Here is a 7,500-nt window from a genome sequence, read left to right as displayed (position 1 = left end):
CATGGTGTACATGAATTGATTTCAAGTAATAAAATATAAAACAATGATATTGGTAAATAATAGTGATCACGTCGATATATAATGATACAGTTTTTCACTTTCATCTCATTAAGATACATATGCTACAGAAAATACTAATGTACTCTGACAATTGCATAGAATGAAGATTAACATGATAAAAATCATATTTTAACTGATAAAAAATTTCATATATGAATTGATAAAATTATTAATGTTTATGCTGATTGATTCGTTGATTTTTATGCTAAATGTTATATATCTGATTCATTAATTCATATACTAACTCATATATAACTGCAGATATTGGTAAGATAAAAGGTAACATATTGATTATAGGCTTACCTGATTTGTTTATACATATGTATATGGATTCATATAATTATGATTATTAATATTTGTGCACTTTAAATAGATTCCTATTGCGTACACGCAAAAATATATTTCGATTTTGTTATTTATGATCATTTATATATATAGGTTCCTAGTGCTTACACGCAAAAAAATATTTATTTCGATTCTGTTATTTATGATCATTTATATATAGGATACATGATACTTTATATATATAGGATACATGACGAGGTATACTACTTCACTTTTAACTAGCGTTCGAACAACTTTTCGTCCATTACACAGTTCCAGACAACCACTATAGCCCAATGAAACGGCCTATTTCACAGGGTTAAAACAAGGGGAATTTGCCTGGGCGGGTCCAACGTTCTATTTTTGCGCTCATACTTATTCTCTGCATCCTAAGCTACACGATTACGTTCGCGATGAATAAAAAAACATCCCCAGCACGAGTCCTTCGCCAGCAAAGTAGAGTTGAATATCCTTCGGGTCGTAATCGTCGGAAGTATGTCCCTTTCGTAGTCGATTCCGACAGTCGCTGGGAGCGTTCCGCATGAAAACGAGATTAACGACGAGATACGGTGTCACGGTCGAAGAAGTCCATGATGGTGCTTATTCCTTTCACATTGTAGGCGGTTGTTACTCGACTGCCGTCGTCCGCGAGCGACGAACGATTTTTTCGAAGTTTGCGATGTGAAACTCTCGTACTGCAGGATACTGTAACAGGTTCCATTAATCAGCCTGCAAGTGAAATTATACTTGTCACAAGGGCAAAGTAAATTCAGACGACATCCAAATACAGGGGAGGGGAGAGGGAGCCATTTAGACCTGACTTAACCCACATGAATTCGCTGATATTTTGGATTCAAAAGAGTCAGCTGTACAAACTTTTTTATCCATGGCATTAACAATGAGTGAACCTATCCAGGTCTATGATGACTTGTAAAAATATCCATAATTATAAAAAATAAATAGATATCATTACGAATCTCAAAGAAAATTCGATATTACTGGTAGTAAGTTACTAGACAAAGAAGTGGAAAACGGAGCTATTTGTAAGATTGCCAGGCAACATAAGAGTCAAAGAGAAGATTAATCATGATTCTGTATTTCTCTATGCTAACTGAAATTAAGTTGTGATAAAATCTGATCCTATGTGCCCCTAACAAAAGTTTCATATTCAATTTTCTCGCGCGCATCCTCTGAGGTTAATTTAAAAAACTTTATTAATAGGTAGGAGATGCAACGAAAAAACCCACTATGTAACTAATTTCTAAATAAACTTTGGGTTTTTTCAAGAAAATGTGAACATTTTCCCATGAATGTTTTACTGAATTGTAATAGGCTAATGTTGCAAGTAAATAATCCATATCCATATCGTGATACTTCTAAATGTCTATGAGGTTCAGAAAAAAATTAATTCATTTTGATGTTATAGAAATTCTATTTCCTTATTTTGTTTATTAATTTTAAAATGATTGCAAGTTGCTTTGCGCATACCGATAGACACTTGTACCTAACGTCTGCCTTGCCCATGAGAAGTTCGGGCTAAGCATTCCTTTCTCCAGCAACCTGCTTTGCAGCGCGAGATGAAGCCTGTGTAAGCAGATTATTGAGGTTAAAAGGAAACAAATGCTGATACGGCAATGATGAACGTCGTCACTTGGCAGGAGATTGCTCTCAGCCAGCTAAGAGTTACGTTACCTTGCTGTAATAAATACGATTTAGGATAAATTATTGTCTTTTAATACTCGACCCACACGAAAAGAATGTCTGAAAAAAACAGTACCAAAATTGAACAATATATTAGTTTCATGTTGGAAATCTGCATAATTGTAATTATGTTAAATTAAATATTCCTTATTAAAACTAATAAAAAGGTTTCCATACAAATTCATATATATTATTAGCCCTGTATAAGATTTCATATATGATTATTCCATAAATAACATTTTCATTCTAGACTTCCTGACTTTAAAATCTCTTTTATTTTATTTTATTTATTATTTATATTATTATTATTATTATTTATTTTTTTTTTTTCATTGACTACGAATATAAATCACCGGGACAGACAATATGTCAGTAGGTTTTGGATATGTGTTTGAACTTTTAGCTTATTTGTCATTACTAAAGCATTAAGTTAGAGTTCAAATCTTTACGCATATATATTTGGATATTTAATTAACCTTTGGTTACGTTTTGCTTATGGATTTTATGTTTTTATCGTGATTCCTTTTTTTTTATTATAATTTGTAACCCTTCCGACTTCTTACGGAGTGTATTATATTGACTCCACTTGTATCCATATTTATTTATTTTTTATATTTATTTATTTATATATTTTTTTATATATATTTGATAAATTAATGGTTGGCTTGAATATGTGGAAAAGTGTTCTAGCGGCGTACCGTATAAGGCTACTTGCGGCATCAATTCTATAGATACAAGATATAAAGATAAAGGTATTTAAAACCGCGAGAACCGCTATAATCCAGTTCGGATCCAATATCACGAGTTGTAACTCGTAAGACATTGACAACTTCCTATTTAATTATCAGTTATTCTACCAAACCGATTGACTCTGGGTGATAAAATATATTATTGTTTTCTTAATGGAAAGGAATTCACACACGTGTTATGGAGATTATTATTGATTTACACCACCCGAGTCAGATATCATGTGTTTGAATTCCATGTCTGATTTAGCACTCATAAATATTCCTAATGCACTCAATTGCGGTGTTTGTTTTTAGTGCTATTACTTCTATATAACGTGTCAAGGAACTATTAACACTAAGAAGTGTTTTATTCCCTCTGTCAGACTCGTACTCTGTTAATAATTCTAAGTATATTCTTTCAAGGATTGATTTGGCACAGGATAGGCCCCTAAACTGACAGGTGTCTTAGTGTATCCCTTGTTTTCATGACACGGTTACAATTAGTTATTACAATTAGTTATGTGCTTTTTTATATCTGTAAGCATTGTAGGCCAGTAAAACAGTGATTTGGCTTTCTGTGACATAGTTAGGGAACCCTGGATAACGGAATGCAACCAGTTTATGACGATTGGTATGAAAGAGATTATTATTACTACCTGGTCGTTAGTCATCTGCTGTGTTCTTCGGGTTTTCCTCGTCACGGACCTACATATAATATTACATTTGATTACATTATTCTGATACACATACTTTAAATATACTTTTGCTTTAGGGTTTCTGCTCGAAGGGTTTATTGTTTTTGCTTAGCCGCTGACCCTGTTTCCGTTTCGAAGTGTTTATTGTTTGGTGTTTATTGTTTTGCTTATCGCTGTTGACACTTGCTTTGTTCAGTTTGTAACAGTTCTGCGCTCCGACCCAGATATTCAATGCTCGCGATCTCTTGGGTTAAGGAATTTTCTTGTTTAGATACGGTTTTAACAATAGGCAAGGATGTTTCTATATCTTTTAGTCTAATTAATGGTTCTTTGCAGTATGGTGCGGGATTGCGGGATAATGCGTCAGCTATGATAATTGCTTTCCCAGGTAGATATCTTATCTTGGCTCCAAAGACCTGAATGATCATTTGTCACCGAGTTCCTTTTGGACTGTGATTAAAGCCTTTGAAAAAACTCGGTAAAGGACTCATGTTCAGTAAGGACTTTGGATCAGGAATAGCCATAGATTATGAACTTAAGATGTACTAGTGAGTTAAAAGATACCTAGCCCTTCCTTGCCTATTACTGCATATTTACTTTTCAGAGGGCTTTAGTTTGTTTACGTGAATAAAAAGCTATAGGAAAGAACTGTTTATCATATTACTGAAGTAGTACCCTCTTACCCCTTGGTCTGTGAGGCGTCTGTTGCTAATAAAAAAAAATTCCTTATTTAAATCAGGGATTTTTTAAGTTAGGTAAGCTGCATTATTCCGCTTTTAAGATATCGAACGCCTGTTGATGCTTTTTTAGACCATAATCAATCTACGCTCTTCTTCGTAAGATCTGTTAAAGGAGCTGTCATGATTGAAGAGTTACATATTTGCATACGATTGTAATACCCACTACAGCGCAAAAGTGCTGTATCCCCCATTTACGTTAATAAGTACCGGAAAGTTATGAATAGCCGACACCTTACCATGACTACTTTAAGACCTTGACTAGACACATAAAAACCTAGATAAAACATGTTCGGTTTTTAAAAACTCACATTTAGATATTTTACTCTGAGATTATTTGTCTTTGTCTCTGTAGCACTAGCTCTAGTTTATGTGAATGTACTTCTAAGGTATTTAGAAAAGATTATAAGACCAACCATATGCATGTAGGGTATCCCCTAAAAGTCTCCAAAAACACTATATTATAATTGGGGCGCAACGTAAGCCGGAGGCATACGTAAAAATTTAAAATTGATAATGTCCCCTGAGTGTGCTGAAAACGGTGTATGAGGTTACAATCACTTAGGTAATGGTATCTGGTAAAAGCTTTTAAAGTAAGTCCAAGCTGGTTTGAAAAATTTATCTAACCTAGCAGAGATAAGAGTCGCCGGTACATGGCACTGGAAACTATCGGGAGTCGTTTCCTTGTTTAAGCGACAGAATCTACGCAGATACGCCAAGTCCGATCTTTTATGGCATGACGTTTGAGGGAAAAATTATATGGGCTTATGTGATTCCTAATGGCTCCTATTACTAACATTTTTACAACTTCGTCATTATCTCTATTTTGAAATTTCATTGGGGTTCTACACGAAGGTACGTATATAGCTTTATGTTTGTCCTTAGACCGTATTTTGTTTTCAATGACATCGTTTTTCTCCCAGAGATCACTCGCTAGTGGAGAACTTCCTGGTATTCAGGTAGAAGATAAAAAAAAAATTCTGCTGAATCACTCTGCTTGAATGACTTTACGTATATTACTTTAGATAGATTATCGAGAGATTCATCCACGACTGGTTGGGCGTGATTAAAATTAGCAAACAATAAAAATGCGATATTTATAACTTCCGTATCCACGATATGTATACTTTTAGGGCTTTGTTCGCGGAAATCGTTATATTTCAGTGTCGGGAAGGATTAAAATTTCATTTCTTTAGCAAAGTCTTTTTACACGCACTAATACATTCGAGGGTGCATGCTTCTCGAGATTTTGCGTGCAAACTACGACTGCGGTTGTGGGAGAATTCTGTTGGGTCATTTGAACAATGTTACGATTTATGAGACAAATGTATAGTTCCTTTATATAAGTTATTATTTGATTATTTGTCTCTTTTTGTTCAAACTGATTTTAATATGTTTGAAGGTTTATAGGATTTTCTTTTGATAAACACTTCCTTATTTTGCAGGATGTAAGATAATATTTTGTGTATCCCTAGATGGATATCTTACAATTACACTAGATACAGATCAATGTTTTTTATAACTATAGAGGTATCTGTAAGCGCTCGCTTATCCGGACTTCTCATTAGGGAAGTTCGAAAGACAGACGGTGAGTCCGTAAATAAGGGATATTACGTGGACTAAAGGCATAAAACAAGATATTCTAATTTTTACGGCGCGTACAGTCGGGCTTAATCCACCACTACTTATAATAACTTACGTATTAAAAAAAAAACGAAAACCTGCTCTGATTACTTTATACGGTCGTGTGTTTCATAGGAAAAATCCTTTTTAATTCAAAAAGATATTGGCATGTATGAACCAACATCGCTTTTCCCCACTCTGCTAGAGTCGCTTATTGTGTGGAATTTGCTATGCTTTGAACACTCGGCGTTTTGTGACTGACCTTGACCGCTTGACTAGGTGACACAGTCACCGAGTTTGCTTGTTTGATTCTGAACGGGCTACTGTTTCTATTTCTTTTTGTAATAATTAGGATCCTTCTCTTTATTACCATCGGCAACGTATTGTGTGTTTTTAGCATTATGTTGCTGGTTACGTATAAAGCAATGAATGACGAACTATTAGGAACTGAGCGATTACTAATAAGACAAGTTATCACTACTGCATTCAATATTAACTGTTTGTACTTCATTCTTTGCTAAAATTTGAAATAGTGAGGGATCCTGGTCAGCGCATTTAGCCTGATGAAAGTTTTTTATAGGCATGTTATTCCTTGCAATCCAGCCGTATTTTTAAAGTTAAGTTGAGTCATTGAGGTTCGATATTTTATATAACTCAAAAAACTCAAGGCTAAAACTGCGATCGGGACTTGCAAAGGAGCATTTATTGTCATGACCCGAAATAGTGTTACCTCTAATTTCTCTAGATTTTGTACGGGTGTTCCACTTGTTTTTGTGTGTTTTTCTAATCACTACGGTGCTTAACGACCCTATCCATGCATCTGTATAAATACAGACGTCCACTGCGTAAACGCATATTCACTGTTTAATATGATTTGTTACGTAAGGGATTAATAATCACCCAAAATGATAAAATAACATAGTATATGATTATGATATTTCAGTAGAACTTCTGGAAACAGACACTCAAGATAAAAACTCGCAGTAGCGAATCTCAATGATGTAGATAATTTCTGTAAAAAGTAAGATTAAGAATGTCTCGTAACTTCAGCCACAGGAATAACGAAATTCGACCTGTAAAGGAAACACTCAAAGTTCCTCCAAATGAATAAAAAATTGTATTTAGCTTGCTTTTGTGGGAAGTCACGGTGTTCCGATAACGACACACGGCCTTGGTCCTCCTTCTCTATTTTAGCGGATGACCTGGTTTTTTTTGGCTTGAGTTTCCCCCTCCCCCGTGCGCGTTGTTATGATGATTCGAGCCCTTGAAAATCCGATGCTGCAGACGCGTTCGGTTTGTTTCTTGCAGTGCCAGAAACGCTCACTAACGATGTTTTCTTGAATGATTCTAATGAGAGACGAAGCTTCCGTTGCCGTAGGAAAAGGACACGTCGGTTTTGTTTCTGAAGTTATTCACTAAAACGATGATACTAAGTTGCTTGACGAATCTTGTTGTTTCGAAGTCGCTCACTAACGTGATACTACGTTGCTTGAAGAATCTGCTGCGTCATCGTCGTTGACTTCATGATTTATTATTCTGTTTTTTCTTCGTAGGACGTTGTAGAGTTCTTCTGGTCCACTGCCACCAATATTAGGGCTTGTGCCTTGTATGATAAGGCGCCCTATGAGGTAA

This window comes from Macrobrachium nipponense, chromosome 32, assembly GCF_015104395.2.
Source record: "Macrobrachium nipponense isolate FS-2020 chromosome 32, ASM1510439v2, whole genome shotgun sequence".
In the NCBI taxonomy this organism is placed as follows: domain Eukaryota; kingdom Metazoa; phylum Arthropoda; class Malacostraca; order Decapoda; family Palaemonidae; genus Macrobrachium; species Macrobrachium nipponense.
The sequence above is the reverse complement of the archived record's forward strand: the minus strand, read 5'-3'. Positions refer to the sequence as shown.